This window comes from Macrotis lagotis, chromosome 7 (genome assembly GCF_037893015.1).
Source record: "Macrotis lagotis isolate mMagLag1 chromosome 7, bilby.v1.9.chrom.fasta, whole genome shotgun sequence".
Lineage (NCBI taxonomy): Eukaryota > Metazoa > Chordata > Mammalia > Peramelemorphia > Peramelidae > Macrotis > Macrotis lagotis.
This window is the reverse complement of record NC_133664.1, coordinates 178,724,931-178,749,831: the sequence shown is the minus strand read 5'-3', so window position 1 is coordinate 178,749,831 and position 24,901 is coordinate 178,724,931.

Below are 24,901 nucleotides of genomic sequence, written 5' to 3'. Positions count from 1 at the left end.
AAAACCCATCAGATTGTCTAAGGTGATAAAAAGGGAATATGATCAATGTTGGAGCGGTTGTGGGAAGATTGGGAAATTAATGCATTATTGATGGAGTTGTGAACTGATCCAACAGTTCTGGAGAGCAATATGGAACTATGCCTAAAGAGCAATAAAATTGTTCATAACCTTTGACCCAAAAATTCCAATTTTAGATCTATATACAGAAGAAATAAAAAATGGGAAAAGTCCCATATGTTCTAAAATATTCATAGCAGTTCTTTCTATATTGGAAAGAATTGGAGAAATTGAAGGAATGCCCATCAATAAGGGAAGGGGTAAACAAGTTATGGTATGTGAATATTATTGAATACTATTGTTCTATAAGAAACCATAAATGGTCAGACTTTGGAGAAACATAAAATGAATTACAGGATCTGCAGCTGAAGAAAGGGATCAGAATCAAGATAATTTTGCACAAATTATCATACTGTGAAATGATCAGCCTTGATGAATGCAGCTTCTACTCAGCAATTCAGAGAGCTAGGGCAATTCTATTAAATGACTATGGACAATGCTATCCCTATCCAGAGGAATATAAACAAAACAAAAAAAATTCCTTTTAGAATCTGATGAACACTAAATTCACTTAAAAAAATCTCATGTATTTTTTCCCTTAATCCTAACTCCTCATACCAAAAATGATTAATATATAAACATACTTAAAGCAAAAAATTTTGTACACTATTAGTCTGACTATTCCCCACTGAGAAGAGGGAGGTGGGAATAGAAGGTGGAAGGAAATTTTGTAACTTAAAAATATACATATGCATATGGATGAATGTTGAAAATCTTTTATAACATGTATTTGTAAAAACAAAATATTAATTAAAAATAGCTAAGAACCAAACAGGAAGACTAAAAATATTATTATTATTATTATTATTATTATTATTATTATTACTACTACTACTACTACTATTATCAGAAAAATAGCAACAACAACAAATTTCTAGAACTCTATGTTACTCATCCTGACAAACCAATGTTTACAATTCTGAGAAAAGTGTCTGGTACCTGAGATGATATGTAAATTAAATACCTAAGTGTTAGGGAGGATGGTACTCAATAGTAATGAAAAAAATTAAAAGGAAAAGAGGGTTTGGAGAGGAACATATGATTCCAACATTGGACACGTTTAGTTCAATATATCTATGACATTTCAAGTTCAAGATATCTAATGGTCATTTGGGGATGTAAGACTTGAGTTCAGTAGAATCATTAGGGTTGGATAAGCAGATTTGAGTGTTATTAGTATAGAAATTATAATCTAATCCATAAGAGCTGATGAGACCCACTAGTGAAATAGTGTAGAGTAAAAAACAAAACCTGAAGACAAAGTCCTTTGTGATGCCCATCATTAGTGTGTATGATTTATATAAAACTCCAACAAAGGAGATTGAGAGTAATTGGACAGGCTGAAGGAGAAACAAGAAAGAGTAGTTAGTATAATGAAACCTAGACAAAAACTATTATCAAGGAGAAAAGAATGAGGAACAAAAATGTCCAAAGGATGACATTTGAGAAAAAGCCATTTTATTAAGTAAGTAAGAGATCATTGGTAATTTTGCAGAGGGCTTTTCATTGTGTAATAGGATCAAAAGTCAGACTGAAGAGAGTAAAGAAGAGTGAAAGCAAGTGTATCTATTGTAGTCAGTTTTTCTTTTTTAAAAAAAATATTTATTTTCATCCACATGCTCATGTATATTTTTAAGTTACAAAATTGCTTTCCACCCCCCCACCCCACTCCCTTTGGTGACGAACAGTCAGGTTAGAATTGTACATACATATTTTGGATAAAGATGTTTACATATTAGTCATTTTTGGTTAGAAGATTTAAGAATAATGGAAAGACATATATAAGAGATAATTTTTTTGTAGTCAGGTAAAAAGTCTAGGTATAAAATAGGAAGAGAATGACCTGGGACAATAAAAGCAGAAATGGATGGATCAAATAAAGGGTGTTCTTTTTTTCTTTTTCGGTCAGTAAGGGAGACATAGAGACATTGCCATGTTTGTAGGAACTAGAAACCAGCAGAGAGAGAGAGAGAGAGAGAGAGAGAGAGAGAGAGAGAGAGATATTACAGATTAGTGAAAGTATAAGGATGATTGAGGTGGGCATCTACTAAAGATGAGATTATATGGTTATCATTTGTACAAGTAGAAAGATATTTTCCTTGGAATTAGAAGAGCCAATTCTTCATATAAAATGGGAGAAAGAAGAGATAATTGAAGAAAGCATATACATGATATAAAATGAAGAATAGGGGTAAAGAGATAAAATTCCATCAAAATTTTTCATTATTAAATTACAAATAAAGTTTCTCAACTAAGATAGTGGGGGCAGGGAAAGCCAATGGCTTCAGTTTGTTTGTTTTCAGTAAAATATGAAAAAAATTAGAAAATCTCAGGTCAATTATTTATACTTACCATAAAGTTCATTTATAGAATCATGAGAGAAATCATAGCTCATATTTTGGATTGATGCCTATATGGACTGTATTCATAACAAAACAATGATTAAATGAAGAAATATGCATGCATATGCCATAATCACCTGAATCATCATCATTTTCCAAGTTTTATCATATGTCACATGTCATATTAGATCTAACATGATCATTTCTATCAGTACTTTCTACTGTATAAGATGCAATAAATGTTATAACGTAATAATTCATCTAAAAAATTTTGGAGATTTTAGTTGACAGAAAGCTAAATAAGAATAAAAAAATATGATGTGATAATCAAAAATGTTTATGACCAAACTACAAATGCAGCATAAGGATCTTAGAATCCATAACTAGGAAAGATACTATTCCATAATACTCTCCAATTGGCAAACTATATCTAGAGTATTGTATTCTATTCTGGGAATTTTATTTTTGACATCAATAAACTGAAGGGAATCCTGAGATGGGTGACCAAGATGATTAAGGGACAATGAGATTTTATAATAGCATTAGTTGAAGAAAGCATGGATATTTTAAACAAAAAAAAAACTGAAAGAATGCATTGAAGTGAGTGGAGGAGGGAAGAACATATGGGAAAGAATGACAAAAGTATTTGAAGAATTAGTCTGTTTAAGGCAGATTAGAATTGATGTACCAGTAGATATAACTAGGAAAAAATGGATGGAAGATGAAGAGAGACATTTGGCTCATTCCTAAGGAAAAATAATTCCTCATAATCAGAACCATTAAAAATGGAATGAGTTGTCTTGAAAGATAGGTAAGTTATCTTTTTGAATCTTTGGTGGAATACATTCTTGATCAGATTCAGTTTGAGCTAGATTACTTCTGAAGTCTCAGTTTTGAGGGTCTATGATTTATTGATTATATGACTTATAGTCATAGAGATAGTGGGCCAACCACTCCCCCCTCCCCAAACATATACGTTTATATTCTAGATTAAAAACACAACTTAATTGGCTGAACAGAGGCACAAGTTCTGAGTAAGCCAGATGAGAATGCAAATCTGGTTTGGTACAATTTCTTTTCTGGAAAGTTACATACGAAGAACCATCAAACTTCAGTTCTTTCTGTCACTTGTCCCTCACCTTAGAGGAAGTGTCTAAATTTAAGAGGGTTATATCTCAAGATATACTAAAACTGAGTTCTTACATATAAGTGGATTGTTCATACTATTTCAGAAGAAAGATTTATTGAGATGGGATTAAAACACACTAATAAATAACCATTTCAATGAACATAAGATCAAAACTGTAGTTGGAACCTAAATAAATCATTTTCATTTAACAATTGAGGAAAATGAGATATGGAGTGGTTATAAATGTCTAAGACAGGATTTAAACTTAGGGTTTCTTGACTCCAAGTATAATTCCTTTTCCAATAGCTATAATGTCATATGCAGATATATATTACATATATATATCTAAATATATATACATGTATATATATTCATAAGTGCATCTACATACACATATGCAAATTCATGCATTTATGCATGAATATTTAATGACTTTCACTAAGGACTCACAGAAAATCAAAGTGGAAGGAAGACCAGAAATCTAAGAATTCTCTTCCCTCATCTCAGAGTATTTAATTACTATGTTAGATCTAATATATATTTACTTATAGCACCTCTTTCCTTCTTTTCACAAGGACTTGATTTATTCCTAGTCATCAAATTCCCTTTCTTTTCCTCCAATTTTTTGACTAGTTAAACCTCTGCTTTACATCCCTGTCTTTTAAAACAATTATACCATTCTCTTCTACAGTACTGCCATTTTCTTATTGTATAAACATCTCTTTAAAAATGCAATCAATAGCTCAGTAGTTTCTTTTTAAAAAAAGCTGTATCCAATTAACACAGAGTCCTGTATTAACTGAATGATGGCAAAAATTCAGCATATTTTCATATGAGCACTTTCCATCAGTCTAAATAGCCCTCACTGACTATACTGCATCTTTCTGCAGTTTCAGTTTCAAAACAAAATATTCCTCATTCTTTCATTGTCAGAGTCTGTGCAAAGTCTCTAATTTGCTTCTGTGTCATTTCATCCATTGTTCTCTCTCTTTTCATATTATAATTTTCTACTGCCTTACATCCTTATTATACTATTTGACCTCCTCACATTGGTCGATTAGATTTGTTATGCAGGAGAGATTCATAGCAATTACTGCTTTGAGTGTTAATAATTATTTATCTTGATTTTTATTAAAAATAATGGTTTGAAGTTGTATTATAGAAATGTGTGAAATGGTAATGGGCTTCATAAAACAAAGCTTCTCAAAGTATTGCCAGGAGCAAGAGTAAACAAAGCTGGCTTTTTACAAAAAAGCTTTGCTAAAATAAACATTGTTAAATAAAAGCATGTATAACCTTCAGCCATATTTTTGCACCTCCTGTGACTGAGAATTGTAATTGGGTGAGGGATATATGTGAGTCACTTCAATATTACTCTAGTAGATGGAAGCTGATTTAAGAACTCAGAAACTCACTTTTTTCCCCTTATTTGTTTTTCTCTAAATGAATGTTCCGTGACCTTAGTATAGAACTTCTTTGAGTCCTTCTAATTCCCTAGGAGATACTAGACAAATGATTATAACAGAGAGAAGTAGTTTGTAAAGTGACCTAAGGCCATCCTCAGAAGCATTGACTACCTACAGGACCATGGAAATATCCAGGTGCTGGACTGTTAAGTCTTGTATGTGAATAACAATTGCTCTGAAAATCAATACCATGCCGTCTTGGTGACAAAGGTGATGAATCCAGAATAAAATAATATGATGACTGACTATAGAGAAAGTGAGTCATTGTATATGAATTTCTCTCCAAATGAAGTCTTTATTATTAGGGAGTCTTGTTAAGTTCCAGGATGCTAAGATTTATTCGTCAAAAGAGGTATACATTTTTTTTCCCAAAAAACTAGGCTATTTAAAAAAAAAGAAGAGAAAACAGGTACAAAGAGTCTCTGAAATTGTTCCAATACTGAACTGGATACTGAAAGTTAGCTATATAGTTTCAAATGAGAGAATAGAAGTCTGTCTTTGATTAATTGTGAGGTTCTTACCCTTTGCTATACTACTTGTTCTTCATTTAGAAGATGGAAATCAAGATACTGAATCATTCCTAAGGGATGACAATTAACTTATCTGTATAAAATATTTTGATGAGAGGTACCTGCATAAGGGCAAAACATTGATTATAAATCTATAGATAGCACTAGTGTAAACTGTCTTCATAAAAACTGTGGGCACCTTAAGAGAGTCAGAGACAGTCTGAGTTTGCAATGGAGGCTGAAAGAATTTAGAAAGATGACTGTGGACATAGAATGGAATTGTTAAGACCTCACAATATCTAATTATCACGACTAGCCTTCCAAGTGGTTTCAAAACTAATTGCTTTCATTGAATCCATCCTTTCAATGTCTTAACTCCCCACTTACACAGAAAGAAGTATAATAAATGATCAACCAGTCAATAATCATGGATAATAAGCATCTTCTCCTTCACCAATGGAGAGTGAGATTCAGAAGAGTATTAGGCAGGTTGAAGGAGAAAGCTAAAGGTTATCTTAAAGACAACCAAGAAGCAGATAAAAATAGTAGATATATAGAGGTCCTGCATTTGAAAAAACTTTATGGAAATGCAAATTTAATTAATTCAATAGATACAGACAACATTATAGAATTAGCCCTCTTTTCAGTATCTTTTCCTTTCTATTTTTACTAGGAACATATATTTTTTTTAATTATTATGCAAGAATGAACAAGTTAAATAGATGCATTTGAGGGATTTGAAAAGTCCATGTAGAAAACTATAGATAGAAAAAAATTACCAAACTACCTGAAATTATTTTTTTCTTAAATATATATATAAATTGCATAAAGGTAAGAGTACCTAAGCAATCAGACCTCGCTTGCTGATCAATCTAATACAATTTACTGTAGCATTTTTTTGAAAACAAACTATTGGGCTGGCTAGGTGGTGTAGTGGATAAAGCACCGGCCTTGGAGTCAGGAGTCCCTGGGTTCAAATCCAGTCTAACACACTTAATAATTACCTAGTTGTGTGGCCTTGGGCAAGCCACTTAACCCCATTTGCCTTGCAAAAATCTAAAATAAGAAAAAAAAAAAACTATCACCCATAATTTATAAGTGAAGTTAATTTTCCATTTCAAGTCTAGAATGCTCTATTTTTTTATTTTATTTTATCTTATGATAAAAATGGTCTTAGAATTAGAAAGACCTGGATTCAGGTCTTAATTGTTGACATATTGTCACTTAACAATTTTGTGTCATTGGGACAAATGTACTAACTTCTAAAGGTCCAGGCAACTCTCTAAGGCTATAAATGTCAAAAGAGACTGTGATCTGCATAGATAGAAGTTAACACAGATAAGATCATAGGCCTTACTTTCTACTCTCACTCTTCCCTGTAAAATAGAATCATGTATCAATTAAACAATGAGTGGACATATTCTTTGAAATGTAGGCAACCTTTTTTTAAGTCAAAGCTTGTGACTGCTACCTTCTCAAAATACAGTACCAAGCCACCATCTTAGTGGTCCAATTATTTTCTTTTCATGCCAGACTCAGTCAGGTCCCCTCTCTACACAGCCAGTGGCTATATATCTTCCAGACATTGTCATCTGGCAAGTCTCCATCACTCTCTGTCAGGCAATTAGCACTTCCCTCCTGCCAAAAGAGTTTTACTTGTCTAAATTGTAGGGAACTGGAAGAACAAACCCTAATTATGCCCTTGAAGGAAGTTAATGATTTTTATATTTTTCAGCTATGGTTATTTGTTTATTTCATAATTTGATTGGTTTTAAACTTCAGAATTGCTGATAAAGATGCTTATAATATCTTCCTATAGGTTATCTGTATTATTAGGAAGCCCACATTTATTTTTCAGTTAAGATTTCACACATGTTGCTTGCTAAGTCATGCCACCCAAGGGCACATATTATTACTTAAAAAGAATATGTTTGAAGGCAGCTAGGTGGCTCAATGGATAGAACTACCAGCCTTGAAGTCAGAAGGACCTGAGTTCAAATGTGACTTCAAACACTTAATAACCACCCAGTTATGAAACCTTGGGGAAATCACTTAACCCTATTACTTTGCAAAAAATATGTGTGTGTGTGTGTGTGTGTGTGTGTGTGTTCACAACAACTTAATCATAAAAATAGAGACATAAAGAAAAAAAGGTAATGAAATTGATGTAATATAACATGTTCATGATGAAATGATAGAGTTTTTAATTACCTTTTTTCCATGTGGTAGATTATGTTTTAATATGTTCCAGAATTTTGCCAAGAATAGAAGTCAACAATTGACTTTCAGGAAGAGCCAAGATGGTGGCATGAAGTTAACATGCTCCTAGAGCTATTCCTTATCAAGGAAAAATGGAACCTCTACTCTGACATTCATACCACAGATCCCACCAAGAAAAAGAAAAGATTAAAATAATTTTTGAATTGTAGACATTGTGGAGGATCTTTAGTAAAGGTCTGTCTCTTTGAAGGAAAAGAGGAAGTAAAGTCCAGGAGCTGGAAGAGGGGGAATGTCAGCTGGAAGCTTTTAGCCATAGTCTAATCCAGGTCCCTGAAGTTTAACAACAGCAGTGGTCCCAGCAGCTAGTTAACAAGCCAGCAGGAGAACCCCTACCCCAAACAAAATCTGAACCCTGAGAATACCAGGATCAATGACAGGACTGGGGGATGGGGCCAAGATGGCGACAGGAGAGGACCATCTCTTAAGTGCTCTTGATCAAAACTTATAAGCTAAGGACTGTAACTAAATTTTTGACACACAGAATCCATAGAGGGATGCAGTGAGGCAGTTCTCTAACCAAATGTAACCTGGAAAAGAGAGGAAAGGCTCAGCTCCATGGGGTTGGAGGGGTGGCCCACAAGAGGGGTGGCCCACCAGAGCGAAGGAACTTCAGCCTCCCAGAGGCAGCCCCAGGATGCTGGGAGCCTTGGCTCACAGCAGCAAGGGCAATTTCCTGACCTATACCCCGGGGAGCACTGGGCACAACATGGGGGATCAGTGTAGGGATATCTGCCAGAGAGAACATGTGAAGCCCAGCCTTCAGGGCACACAGGAAATAGTGTGGCCTGGGCAGCCCAGATCCAGGAACTGGAAGCAGAAGCCAGTAAGCAGGAGCCCCCATGACATGAGTACTGAGCTTAGGGAGGGGAGTAGAGAAAGATTGCTGAGCTCTGTCCACTGTCCCTGGAACAGGACTCTGGGGTTCTGGCCACATTCAGATCCTGATCACAGTCTAGGTCCCTCATAGAATAGCAAGCCCTCCCCACCTCAGCTCTGTGGCAAAGGGGTGTACTTATGGTCATTCAAAAACAAGAGGGAAGACAGAGCCTCACACACTCAAAAGCTCAGGAAGCACCCCCAAAACCAGGCACAGGCTGGAGAAATGAGGAAGCAGAGAAAAAAGAGGAACACCATTGAGTAATACTTTGCCTATGATCCCAAGAAAGATGAAAACACTCAATCTAAAGATGAGGAAATACAAGCTCCTGCATCTAAAGTTTCCAAGACAAACAGAAATTGGGCTCAGACTATGACAGAGCTTTAAAAAGACTTTGAAAATCAAGTGAGGGAGATAGAAGAAAAATTGGGAAAAGAAATGAGAGAGATGCAGGAAAAACATGAAAAAGAAGTCAGCAGCTTAGTCAAGGAGATCCAAAAAAATGCTGAAGAAGATAACATGCTAAAAACCAGCATAAGTCAAATGGATAAAACAGTTCAAAATGTTATTGAGGAGAAGAATGCTTTAAATAGCAGAATTGGCCAGATGGAAAAAAGAGATAAGAAAGCTCTCTGAGAAAAACAAATCCTTCAGACAAACAAAGGAACTGAGGGAGGTTGCTGATTTTACAATAAATCAGGATACAATACTTCAAAACCAAAATATTAAAAAATTAGAAGAAACATTTCATTGAAAAAACAACTGATATGGAAAACAGATTTAGGAAAGATAATTTAAAAATTATTGGAATACATGAAATTCATAACCAGGAAAAGAGCCTTGACATAATTTTCAAAAAAATTACTACAGGAAAATTACCCTGATATCCTAAAAGCAGAGGGCAAAATAGAAATTGAGAGAATCCACCGATCTCCCTGAGCAAGATCCAAAAAAAAACAAAACAAAAAACAACCCCCAGGAATATTATAGCCAATTTCCAAAACTCCCAAGTCAAAGCAAAAATATTACAAGCAGCCAGAAGGATACAATTCAAATATCATGGAGCTGCAATCAGGATCACACAGGACTTAGCAGAAACTACATTAAAAGTGTGTAGGGCTTGGAATATAATATTCCAGAAGGCAAAAGAGCTTAGAATGCAACCGAGAATCGACTACCCAGCAAAACTGAATGTCCTCTTCCAGGGAAAAAGATGGACTTTCAATGAACCAGGGGAATTTCAAATGCTCCTGTTGAAATGACCAGAGCTGAACAGAAGGTTTGATCTTCAAATACAGGACTCAGGTGAAGCATAGAGAGTGGAGGCAAAGGGGAAAATATGAGGGGCTCAATGATGATGAACTACATGTGTTCCTGTATAGAAAAATGATACTGTCAATACTCATATGAACCTTCTCATGTAATAGAACAGGTAGAAGGAGCTTATTTAGATGAAGCCCAGGAGAAAGCTGAATTTGAAGATATATTGTGGTGTAAAAATGGAGTCAATAGATACAAATACGATGTATTGGGAGAAATAAAAAGAAGAGGAGGAATTGGATAAGATATTTCATAAAATAAGATTTTTCTTTATTACAATGAGCTATTGCAATGATATGGAAGGAGCGAAGGCAAGAGGGGAATGATGAAATCTTCACTCTCATCAGAGGTAGCTAGGAGAGGCAACAGCATATATATATATATATATATATATATATATATATATATATATATATATATATATATATATACTCAATGGGGTATAGACATCTGGATTAAGAAGGAGAGAAGGGATACAGGGGGAAGGGTGGTGATATGAGCGATGGAGGAGAGGATAGACCATGGGGGGAGAGTGGTCAGCTATAATACATTTTCTATTTTACTTCTTGCAAGGGGCTGGGATTGGATGGCCTGTCAGGGACCATAGGACCGTGTGGATGCTGGGCCTGAGAGGTGGTATGTGGGCTTGGGTCCTCTTGGCCCCAGAGCTGAGGATCTCTCTGCTGTGCCACTCAGCTAACCCACAGCAGAGTCATAGTGAAAGCAGAGAGAAAATATAGTACATGGTAGTGGGGGAGTATGAATGGAGGGAGTTGAGATAAGCAATGGCAATGGTGGAAAAATATGGAACTAAGTTTTGTGATGGACTTCTCATAAAGAATGTGATCCACCTGAGATAGAGCTGTTGGTATTGGAACACAAACTGAAGCACAATTTTATTATTATTATTTTTTGGGGGGTTGCAGTGCAAATGGGGCTGTGTGGCCTGCCTGGGCCCACACAGTTGGGTGATTGTTGGGTGTCGGGGGCAGGATTTGGGCTTTGGTGCTCCAGGCTACAGCATCAGTGCTCCATCCACTGCGCCACCTGGCCATACCTACAATTATTATTATTTTTCTTTTCTTTTAATTTTAATTTTTTTCTTTTCCCTTTACTTTATTGCCCATGTGGGTCTATTATTTCTTGGGGGAAGGGAGTGTTATGTTACTCTTAAACAAGAATATTTTAGTAATGTATAAAAAGCAATATTTGTACAAAATAAGAATAAATAAATTGATAAATAAATGAATAAACAGAAAGACAGGACTGGGTCAGGGACAAACTACTGTTAATTAAGAACCTGGACATAAAGTGGGGGGGGAACCTCTGCAAAGGCAAGGCCTGGACTGCATAGGCAACATCTTGGCCACCAACAAGTCAGGGAGCAGACTCCAGCACTATCACCACCACCAACAACAAAATCTTGGATCTATTCTCCATAAACCCCAGGGGCAGAGTTAAAACAACAACGATGAGCAAAAAAAAACTAAAAGAGTGCTCACAATAGAAAACTATTTTACAGACAAAGATGATAGCAATGCTATGTCTGAAGAAGAAAGCAGTGAAAAATCACTCACAGGGGAAATACCAAAACCATCTATAAATTGGACTCAAATACAAAAGATCATTGAAGAGCTTAAAAAAGGGATTTAAAAGCCAAAGAAGAGAGACAGAAGAAAAATGGAAAAAAGAAATGAAAGTCATGCAGGAAAATTATGAAAAATTGGACAAAGAAATCAACTATGTTAAAAGTAAAAATAACAAATGGGAAAAGGAAACACAGAAGCTAATTTAAGAAAATAAAACCCTAAAAATTAGAATTGAACAAATAGAAGCCAATGAATCTACAGGACTACAAATCCCATCAAAAATAAAATAAAAAGACTGAAAATTTGAAGAAAATATAATGTACATTTTAATGAAAATGACTGACCTGGAAAATAGATCCAGGAGAGAAAATTGAAGAATCATTGTACTACTAGAAAGCCTTGATTAAAAAAAGAATCTGGAAAACATCATGCCAGAAATTTTAAGGGAAAACTGTCTAATTCTCCTAGGGCAAGATAATAATATAACCACTGAAAGAAACCACGGAACCCCTCCAGAAAGCGACCCCATGATAAAAAACTCCAAGGGCTATAATAGCCAAATTCCAGAACTTTCAAATAAAGGAGAAATTATTGCAAGCAGCAAAAAAGAAAACAATTCAAATACAAAGGAAACCCAATCAGACTCACATAGGACCTATTAATCTCAACACTGAAGGATTGGAAGAGCTAGAATAGCATATTTTGAAGAGTCAATGACCTGGGATTATACTCCAGAATGTACTACCCTTTAAATTTCAGCTTATATTGTCAGGTGGATGGTCAACCAAATAGAAGACTTCCAGAATTTCCTGAAACAAATACCAGCATTGAACAGATAATTTAATTGCCAAATATGCCACTCAAGGGTTGCATAAAAAAGGTAAATGTAAAGGGGAAGAAAAAAATCAAAATTAATGTTATTCAAGATCATCAAATTATTTAGAAATTTTAGCAGTTGCAATAAGATGAAAAAGAAATTGAAGGAATCAGAATTGTCAATGAAGAAGCAAAACTTTCACTCTTAGCAGATGATATGATGATATATTTAGAGAACCCAAGAAAAATCATCTAAAAAAACGGCTTGAAACAATGAAAAAATTGAGCAAAGTAACAGGATATAAAATAAAACCACATAAATCATCAATATTTTTATACATGAGGAACAAAGCCTAAGAGCAAGAGATAGAAAGAGAAATTCCATTTATAATAACTATAGACAACATTAAATACTTAGGAATCTACCTCCCAAGACAAACCCAGAAACTGTATGAACACAATTATAAAGAATTTCTTACCCAAATAACATCAGATCAAAACAATTGGGAAAAGGTCAAATGCTCATGATTAGGTTGACATAATGCAATAAAAATGACAATTCTACCCAAATTAAATTACTTATTCATTGTCATAACAATCATACTACCAAATAACTACTTTACTGAGCTAGAAAAAATAGTAACAAAATTTATCTGGAGCAACAAAAGGGCAAGAATAGCAAGGGAAATGATGATAAAAAATGTTAAGTAAAGTGGCCTAGCTCTACCAGATCTCAAACTATTCTACAAAGTGGCAGTCATAAAAACTGCCTGGTACTGGTTAAGAAATTGAATAATGGATCAGTGGATTAGGATAGGTTCAAAAGAAGTTGCAGTAAATGACTACAACAATCTACTATTTGACAAACACAAAGACATCAAATTCTTGGATAAGAAATTACTATTTGACAAAAATTGTTGGGACAATTGTGAAATAGCATGGTAGAAACTGAGCATAGATCCACATCTAAAACTATATACCAAAATAAGGTCAAAATGGTTACAGAATTTAGACATAAAAAGCAGTAGTATATTTAAATTAATAGATCAAGAAATTATCTCTCAGACCTATGGAACGGGGATGAATTTATGACCAAGCATGAATTAGAGTACAATGTAAATTGAAAAATGAATGATTTTGACTATATTAAATTTAAGAGTTTTGCATTAATAAAATCAATGCTACCAAAATTAGAATTAAAGCAGAAAGCTGGGAAACAATCTTCACAACTAGGAGTTCTGGAAAAAGTCTCATTTCTAAAATATATTAAGAATTGCATCTAATTGATAAGGTCACAAATCATTCCCCAATTGATAAATGGTCAAAGGATATGAACAGATAGTTTTTAAATGAAGAAAACAAAGCTATATATATAATCATATGGAAAAATGCCCCAAAATTTTATTGATTAGAGAAATGCAAATTAAAAGAACAAAGTGATATCATCTCACACCTATCAGACTGGCCAAGATGAGAAAGGAAAATGAGCAATGTTTGAGAAGCTATGGGAGGATTGGGACCTTGATGCATTGCTGATGGAGTTGTGAATAGATCCAACCTTTCTGGAGACCAATATATATCTGTGCCCAAAGAGCAACAAAACTGCCCATATCCTTTGACTTAGAAATTCTTATTCTAGGTCTATATTCAGAAGAAATTGTAATAGAGAAAGGCTTTAATGTTTCAAAATATTTATACCAATTCTTTTTTGTAGTGGCAAATAATTGGAAATTGAGGGGATGTCCAACAATTTGGGAATGGCTAATGAAGTTCTGATACATGAATGATATGGGATGCTATTGTTCTGTAAGAAACCATAAATGCTCAAACTCTAGAGAAGCATGGAATGACTTAGGGGATCTGATGCTGAGTGAAGGGAGTAAAACTGAGAGAACAACATCAACAACAACATTGTGAGATGGACTACCTTGATGGAAGCAGCAGCTCTTCTCAACAAGTTCAGACAGCTAGGACAACTATATGAGACTAGCCATTGACTATCCAGAGTAAGAAAAACAAAACAAAACAAAACAAACACCTACACACAGAGAGAGAGACACACAAACAAACAACCCTTCAGAATCTGATGAAGACTTTATAAAAATTATCTCTTATGTATCTCCTTCCCTTAATCTTAATTCCTTATATGGAACATTATTATTCTGCAAACATGTTTATAAAAAATATATGCCATCAGTGCCTTGGTACTAATTGATATATAGATTGAAATGAAGATTGCATAATTAGGAATTTGCAGAACATAAAGTTCATACAAAACAGTAAATAGGTATTTTTTTTGCTGTCTCTTCATTTACCTTGAGTTTTACCACCATATTGATATTCCTGCTTTTTTCTTGGAGATATTGTAAATATGAAACACTTGAAATCTTTCAAGATTGAATAAACTTCTAGTTGTTAAAAATAGGGAGGTTAGGACAATAAAGAGAAATTATCCCTAATTTACAATGCCTAGGTCCACACTAAAATCCACCTCAAAAGGCATATTAAAAAAAGAAAACCTTTTTTTCTTTATGAAACCCCAAGTTTACAGACAGCACTTTTCTTCTTGTATAATAAGAATACTTTCTAAAGATAGACTGCTATCCAGGCTTTTTAACCTACAACTCTAGCTTCAGTAGTAGATATCTGCCATTTAATAGTGATCTTGTCCCTAGCATATTGCTCCAATCCTTTTACTTACTACTAGTTAGGGGTAAATGGTTCCAGTGGATTATATTTAATCATCATGATTAATTAACTGACAAAGACTTTTCAAATCATCTTTTAGCACATTTATAATCCATTTTTTAATTTTGGTTTTTATTCATGCTAAGTCAGATAAATACTTACTGAAAACTGACACTGGTAAGAGTACAGAATCAGACTTTGGTAAACATATGGTAAAGATTAGACAATTTAGTCTACTTTTCTTATTCCCCTCCTCCATTAAAAATCTATTGCATTTAAGAAACTAAATATATTCTTGAGAATTACAAAAACATGTTTTTATAGAATCTTTTTCTAAAAGACCAAATTACTCCATTTAATACTATCATCCTCTTTTAATTGTGTCCTCTGGTCATGCCTTCCATTATAGCTTGCCTAGTTCTTTTTAATGTTTTATAGATGTTTTTTTAATTTTGTCACTCATTTGTCACCCATTGTCCCAGATTGAATCCTCTCTTGTAAGAAAGAAAAACAATTTAGGAAAAGTGTTCTCCTTCTTTTTTGTAAGTGACTTCTTCCTGGGATCTTCACTGATTTCTTTCAGATATTCAGAGTTCAACTTCCTTATACCAAGGACTCTGTAGTGAAGGGACGAAGATTTTATTGCAGCATATCACATGTATCTGGGCATACACTTCAGCTTCTTTTGATGAGGTGTTTGTTTTGGCTCAATCTGAAAGACTTCTGTTATAGTACAATTGATCCCCTATTATCCAACAAAAAATCTTTGGGGAACATTAAGTAGTTACTTCATAATCCACAAGCTCAATTCCTTGGTGATGAAACACTGAAACAGAATAGATTGCCAAAGTTTTTCCAGTTTAATGATAGTGCTCTTATGAAAACCTGAGCAATATCCTTCAAATATTCATTTGTTCTGTATTACACATTACATATTTTGGGTTTTGAAATAGTTTATTTTGCTCTCTAGTAGCTCATGCAAACTGTTCTATATATGATTAAGTTACTCACATTAGCTATTTCTTAATGCACTTTCTCACTATAATAATATAATTCTTTTATAGTCATATAATACCTATTCTTAAGTTATTAAATTGCAATCAGTAATCAATTGTAATCAGTAATCAATTTGTTTATAATTCTTTGCTACCAGACAGTGCTTCTGCAAATATTTTATCACATATTGGACTTTCTTCTCATTTAAAAAAATTTCCAATACATAATCCCTAAATTCAAAAACAAAATTATAGACCAATTTTGCCGCATTTCTGCAATAATCTCAAAATGAAAGCTAGAATGGTCAAATCACAATATCAACAATAATACATCAGGATTTATCCTCTCAGAATAACTTCAACATTGAATATTTCTAACTTTTTCCCCCCTTCCTTTGACAATTTGCATGGAATGAGGTGAAATCTTGCTTACTTAAATTCTAAATTTTTTAAGTTGATTATGGAAGATCTCTGATTTCAAATCAGTACTTTATTTTTAAAAATTATCACCTATTATATACAAGGTTTTGCATTAGTGGTGAGAATACAAAATAAATTAATTTAAAGCCAAAATCTCTGAAACAAAAGATATAGAGAAATCAGTAAACAAAGAAAATTTAAGAAAGATAAAATATCCAGAGGAATTAAAAGATCAATCTAGAAGAAAGTTTTTTTCTTTCAGGTTTACTTGAAAATGAAATTCATTTCACAAATTGGGAACAGTTGATACAGAGGTATTCAAGATGGAATATTAAGATCAGATGTACCTCCTAGCTTGGGTAAGCCACTTAACTCCATTGCCTTGCAAAAAAAAAAAAGATCAGATGTAAGAAAACAAGTCATTATGAATAAAAAGAAAAATCCATGAAGGGGAATAATGTAGAATATTCTGGAAAAGCTGTTTTCAACTAGAAGCAGCCTTCACAACTGTAAGGGGATAATAGACAGAGTATGTGGCCATGAGAAGTTCATCCTGAGAGTCAGTGAGACCTGGGACAACAGGAATGTCCATACCAGAGTGCTCTGAACTCAGGAAGGAGCTCTGGCCCTTCTCTCTCTTTGTTCTCCTGCCTTTCATCCTTATCTTGTTGAATATTCTCAGGAAGGACCTTTTGTCCTTATCCCTCTGCCTTTCATCCTCATCTTGTTCAAGTGTCCCAGGAAGGAGTTCTGGTACTTATCTCTTTACCTTTCATCTTTATCTTGTTGGAGATTCCACATTTTTCCAGGATACAGACCTTTTGTGGCATTCCCATTATACTTTCACAGGCCTGGAGATGAGGAATGCTGATACAAGGGGACTAGGCTTATATATACCCTTATTTCAAATATGTGAGTTAGAGATGTAGCATATACCTGCAATAAACTCCTTGCTTATCTCTCACTGGCTGACTTTCATTATTGAACATTGGGGACATGTCCGGCGGAGCTCCCCGAAGAGTCATGTGAATTAGACTGAGAGCCGGCTGCCCAGAGTGGACCACAACAGAATTGGTGTCCGAACAGGGACTAAAGGTAAGGGCAGGAAAGAGAACCAGGACCTTGTCAGTAGGACAAGAAGATAGTGAAAGTACCTTCACTACTTGAGTAGGTGGGGAAGATGGGGAATAGGTTCCCATGGTTAAGCCAGAGGAAAGTGAAATTTGGGCCAGACAGTTATACAAAGTTATCAAGAAACAAGGGATTACTATACAACTAAAAGATTTACGGACATTCATTGAAAAAATACAGACTATATCACCATGGGCCCAGAATATAGAAATAACAAAAGATAAATGGCAGGTAATAGGAGAACAGATGACTAGCTATGAACAAGAATGTCCTGATTATCTTAAAGAAGTAAATTTCTTGATAATTAGTATAGTGAAAAATGCTTTTGAGGGAATGGAGCGACATTTCTCTATAGAAAGCCAAACAGACAGTAAAACTATATAAAAAAAAGGAAAGAAAAGAAAAGAAAGAAAACAAATAAAGTTGTACAGGAGGATGAAATTTGGCCTCCTCCTCCCCTACCAGCTCCTTCTTACTAGTTTAAGAGAGAATCTCCCCTCATGGCATTCCTGAGATGTCAGGAATTTGCCATTGGTCTGTGTTTGTGGATATGTGTTGAGATTGTCAGTTTGGAAAATTCTGTTGTGTTTGTGTAATCTGTACTTGTGCCTTGTCTGTCTTTATCTGTTTAGATTGTCTGTTCACTTGTGGGTTCGGGTTCTTCTATTGATTTGCTAGATGGGGAGAAAAGTTGGCCTAAAATTGTCCTTGGGTTGCCTCATTTTGCCGCTCTTTGTTATTTTGGCATCTAATGCCCTCACTGGCTCTCCCCTTGAGCCTGCTTTCTGTGAGTAATCTGATCCCCCTCCTCTTCCAGGATTTTTTGTTTTTATTTTAAAAAAGGAATGGATTTTGGTGTTAAATTGACTGAAGCCAAACTACTCACCCTGTTATTTTACTGTTATGAGGAGGGCCCCCCCCATTCCTTTTTATGTTCCCTTCTCTTTCCCATTCTCCTTGATTCTGTCCTGCCGGTGTGTTTCCCCCTCACTCCCACTTTCAGGAGGGAGAGCTACTTCAGGAAGAATTAGTAAAGTAAGTGTTAAAAAGGACATTGAAGTTAAAGAAACAGAAAATAGTACCAAATATGTTAAACAAAGAAATCATAGAAAGAAATGCTATTTTAATTTGAAAATAGGGAAAATAAATTTCAGAAAGACAAGAGAGTCAGGTTAATCCTAAAGTGTATAATGTGGTTACCAAAATGCCCATATAGGGGAAACTAAATAATTAATTTTTTTCCAGAATGATATGGCATCATTAGAGCCTCAGGAGTTTATCAATATAGATTCAGATATTATTAGTTATTACAGAAAATTATGGGACATGTAAGGGTTGAAGAATAGAAGACCCCCCCCCCAGAAAGAATCTAGGATGGTCTCTCTCTATAAAGTTATTTAGTTTATTCTGTTTGAGGAAGGTGGGCAGGGAATATTCTAATTAGGCTAAGGGATTTTTGAATGACCTCCTTCTCCAGGATTTTAGCAGTTGTAATCAAGAAATGCTAAATATTAAAACCTTGGAAGGAAAAATGCATTGTGAAAAGTGGAATAATATCTGTAGTTATATAGCTGTTTAAGCTATGTGACTCTAGTTCGGAATAGTATGAATTAAAGTCAAGAAGAGCTAATGAAAAGGAATGGTGGAAAAATGTGAGTGGTATAGTTTGAGTAAGAGATTCTGAAAGTACTGGAAAGAAAATCCAGACTTAAGAGACAATTGAGGTTTCTTTTGAAACATTTGTTAAGTATGGAAAGGTTTGAGCAGGTTTGACTTTTTACACAAAAGATGGATTTTGGGAACTTTGGAAAATGGTGTACAAATCATTATAAGAAAAGAAGAAAGTATAGAACTGTAAGTCTATAGGGACATATGTGTTTATATGAGGTTGGGGTGATTTAAAATTGCATTAAATTGGTACTTTTGCAATGTTTGGCAATGAATTGATTAGAAAAATAATAAATAAACCCCATAAAGTAAAAGGTTTGATATGAAAGCAATTGCAAGGTAAATGTTAATTATATTATTATTGATTCTATAGTGTGCTAATCTAAAGATACACATAAATTGAATTAAGGGGTTTGTAAAGAATATGTTTGAGTTTCGATTCTGTTGTTTTATGGCTCCTTCAGAGTTATGGGAGTCAGGACAGACTTGTGAGTTAGCTTTAGAATAACTAAATAAGGAAGTTAATATTTTACACTGATTGGAATGTGGATCATGTATTTGGGAAGAATCTGGAATGAGTGAGTAATGATAAACAGTAAAGGTAAAGAATTAGTACATATCACTTTGATATCTCAAATTGTGGGGAATCTCTCATTCCCAGAATATAGAATGTTCTAATATTAAGAAATGTTGGTCAGTAAGGATAGAAAGTTTTTATAAATGAAAGCATTGAGAAGTTAGTATTGCACTGATAAAGGTAAGAAGAATTTGCAAACTCTTTAGGCTTTTGAAAAGAAGATGATTTAAAACTAATTTGAATATGACTTTTGGAATTTAAGAGAAGTATGAAGAAAACCTTATAGTCATAAGAAGGGATTTTTAGCAACAATTGGTCTTAAGAAATCTTTGTAATTTAACAGTTTTAGGGAATAAAGCATGTCACTGGAATTCCTTACAATCCTACATGTCAGGCCATAGTGGAACATGCTAACAGAAATATTAATGTGATCCTCACTAAACAAGAAAGGGGAAGAGGCCATCTATCATAAGGAATTCTAGACAAAGCAATATATATGTATAATTTTTTAGAAATTTCTAAATTGGACAATTTGTCTCCAGCCATGAGACATTTTATACAAATTAAGAAACAGTTGGAAAGAAAATACTTTAAAAATAATTCTGAAAATAAAATCTATGGTATTGCTAAAGGAGCTCGATGGCTCATGGTATGGACCTTACAGAGTATTAATATGGGGTCCAGGTTTTCTTTGTGTTTCCACAGATCATGGAGACAAATGGGTTTCTGCAATAAGAATAAGCAATGTGGAAACTGAGGAAGAATCGACGAAAGAGAAGACAAGACAAGAGAGGTAGAAAGAATCATGCTCATAAAAGACAATTAAAGATACTCATAAGAACATTTATGATGATGCACTTGTTAACTGTAGGAAAGGCTAATATGACTGATCATTGATGGGCTCTCATTCCGTCTCCACCATGGTTGAAAACACTATCCTGGACAGATACTATGCTAGAATTTATTTTACATGGAAATCTTTCTTGCATGTACAATGAAGGGAGTGTTGAAGAAATAACAAGTAATGAATCCATACAGAACTTAAACAAAACAATGACTTTCATGGGATTGATTAAAGGATTTCCTGTGTACTTCCAGAAACAAATGGGAAGAATCTGGTTGAGCACTGAATGGAATTACACTAAAAGTATTATACCTGCTGATAGATGGTGTACTCAGATTGTGGATGGAAGGATATATTTGGGGGATATTGCTATAAAAACAAATAAGAATTCTATACAAATTGACACCAGGAAATATCACTTATATACATGGAGATTAAATGGTACTGAGATACCTTTGAATGAAACTAAACAATATCAAGGAAACAGGTTAAGTTCTTGTAATTCTATTCACTTATGTATCATTATCCTGGTTTCATGCCCTTTAAATATTGTCATATTAATCAGTGCATCAAAGTACCTTTAGACTTTATGAATTATACAGAATATTTAATATCTTGTCATAATACCACAAGAGACATGAAAGATAGAGGAGCAGTAAATTATCCTTCACTGCAATGTATGCATGGATCTGGAATAGAGGTTAAAGGGATAGAAAAACTTGTTGCATTGGTTGGGGGACATACTGTGCAAGGAATGCCTGAATTGGTTAATATTGATATAAAGAATAATATAACTAGTAATATCACTATTAGTGCTAGGGTATGCTTGGGTGAGGAATATGCATTTTTAGTAGAAGGAAAATCTAATATTACATTAACTAAATATTCTGATGGGGTGTTCAATTTAACCTGTATGAATTGTTTAGTAAGAACCTGCATAGGCCCTAAATTTGCTATAGGTAGAAAAGTTTTCAAAGTAACATGACCACATTATGCATTTACTATTGTAAAAAGCAAAAAATTGGTATAGAACACGTAGTGATCATATTTTTGAGACAACTAATGAGAAAATATTATCCTTTCAACAGATAAACAGAAGATGTATTTTTGTGTTATTTGGGGCATTACATTACTGGTAGAAGCCATTGTGGCTTCTACAGCCCTTGCTATGTCAATATCTAATACTTAGAATCAAATAGTTGAAGCACAGGGATTACAAGAATTAATGCAGAATGTTTCAGTGGGATTTAAACACCAGCTTCAGGTAGATGAGCAATTTTATAAAGCATTATATCAATTGCATAAAGCCACTATGTTTTTGGGAGAAGAAGTACATTATTTGGAATTACAACAAAGGTTACAATGTGATTATAGATATAATCAATATTGTTTGACCAAAGAGCAGTATAATGAATCTCAAGTAGAATGGAATATTATTAGAGCCCAGCTGCATGGATTGAGTATGGAAAATGTTACATTAGAATTGTCAAAATTAGCCCAAATAGCTGATTATATTGACCAGGCAGCAGATTCTGATCAGTTCTTTCATGCTCAATCTGGTGGTCTGGTGCATATATTTTTACCTTATATATTGTTGGTATTGGACTTTTATTATTTTGCTTGTGTGTGCCCCTTGTGATGCAACTCCTCATCTCATGAATAAGAAAGGTTCTGATTGATGTTTTTGTTGATCCTCCAAGACAACCCTTTTCTGGGAATCTATAGGGCGCTTTGCATTTAAACAAGAAAGGGGAATTGTAAGGGGATAATAGACAGATTATGTGGCCATGAGGAGTTCATCCTGAGAGTCATTGAGACCTGGGACAACAGGAATGTCCATACCAGAGTGCTCTGAACTCAGGAAGGAGCTCTGGCCATTCTCTCTCTTTGTTCTCCTGCCTTTCATCCTTATCTTGTTGAATATTCTCAGGAAGGACCTTTTGTCCTTATCCCTCTGCCTTTCATCCTCATCTTGTTCAAGTGTTCCAAGAAGGAGTTCTGGTACTTATCTCTTTACCTTTCATCCTTATCTTGTTGAAGATTCCACATTTTTCCAGGATATTTGTGGCATGCTCATTATACTTTCACAGGCCTGGAGATGAGGAATGCTGATACAAGGGGACTAGGCTTATATATACCCTTATTTCAAATATGTGAGTTAGAGATGTAGCATATACCTGCAATAAACTCCTTGCTTATCTCTCACTGGCTGACTTTCATTATTGAACATGCAGGACATGTCCAGCGGAGTTCCCCAAAGAGTCCTGTGAATTAGACTGAGAGCCGGCTGCCCAGAGTGGACCACAACACACAACATGTGAAACATGTTTTGGATAAGCTAAATTTGAAATTTCTATAAAAAGATTCAGATAAACATGTCCCTGAAACATCTGATTGTGCAATTAAATTTGGGCAAGAAGTTAAGGTTGAAATTCATCTACAGTGACTTAATAAAATACATGGAGGTTGATGTGATTACTCAGAGAAAGACAAGAGAAAATCAGGGTCTTTATGACAGCTAAAATTAAGGAATGATAATAATAAAGCAACCATGCACCTAGAGTAAGTGTAAAATTGGGTCAAAAAAGAAAGAATGCAAGAAATTAGAGGAAGAAAAGAAGAGAAAGGAATAGTCAACATATCTGAAAGCAGCAGAGTGGTTATAAAGGATGTGGAAAGAGAAATGATTAAACAGCAATTCATTAATTACCTGGGATAAACTAATTTCCATTGAAAATGGGTATAGATGGCAAAGACCTGAAAAGGGAATGGGAGGTAAGAAAACATGAATTATTAACATCTCTCCTCCCTATTTCAGTTTGGTTATTAAAGGAAAGAAAGAGATAGATTGGTAGTTTGAACAGTTGACAAAGTAAAGGGATTTTTTTTTGGTTTGCTTGCTTTTCCCCCTAGAGAATGGGGGAATCTACAAGTGTTTGTAGACTAAGAAAGTGCCATAGTCAAGAAGGGATAATATAGGAGCTGGTTAAGGAAGTGGGAAGGAATAAGATCAAGTCTATGAGTAGTTGGGTTTGCCTCAGCAAAGAAAATACTATTTTAAAATGTATTTGTGGGTGTGTGAGTCTGTGTGTGTGTGGGGGGGACCAATAAAGGAGGGAAAAAAGAAGGATCAAATAGGCATTTTGTAATGTATCTATTGGTATGTTTAAGTAAATTGCATTTTCTAGGAATTGTAGTAAGTTTTTGAGAATACATAAAGAAAAATAAACATTGTCTCAGCCTACAAGAATTTTATATACTTTTAGAGAAAACAATTATAAACATATACATTCATATGTAAGCATATCATCTATGTATAACTAAGTGTACATAGACAAAGTATGTAGAAGATAATTTCTGGTGAGAGGCACTAGCCACTAGGGAAGGAATAGGAACAATTTTTTCTACTATATTTGATCAAGAATTTAATTAATTAAACCCTAAAAATCTTTGGATTCAATGAAGTTTGATTCCCTTCCAGTGATTATTATGGCAGCATCAAATTAAATGATCAATGGACCAGACATTTGCTGTCCCTGCACTAGAGGAATCAATAAAGGTCATATACAAGAGGTCATAGCTAAAGATCATATGCAAGTAATTATCTCCAGGTGAATTTAAAAGGAAGTTAGCAATCACCTGCTATACTGGTGAAGAGCATGTCCTTTAGTCTTGGAGATTACATGTATAATAGCTCAGAGATGAGAGAGGAAATGTTAAGTGAGGAAAAGCAAGAAACCTGCTTGGGCTAGATTGTAGAAATTGCTTCATATATTTTGAAAAAAGCCTGGAAATGTAGGTTGGAATTTATGCTTTAAATTCCAAATAGAAGAGATTATTTTTCATATTAGGGACAATGGGAAGCACTTAGAACTTATTTGAGAAAGGTGGATCATACTGTAACTTATGAATATAGAACACTTTGGGAACTATGTTGACCATGGTTTAAAGAAGAGGGAAGAGAGTTGAAGTAGACAAATCAATTAGAAGACTTCTGTAGTAGTTCAGGGGAGAAATGATGTGGGCATCAACTGGTGGTCATTCAAAGGGATATTGCATAATACCACATGAATGATTAGATCTGAGATGTGAAGAAAACAGAAAAGGCTAAAGTTTAAATGTTTAGAATAGAG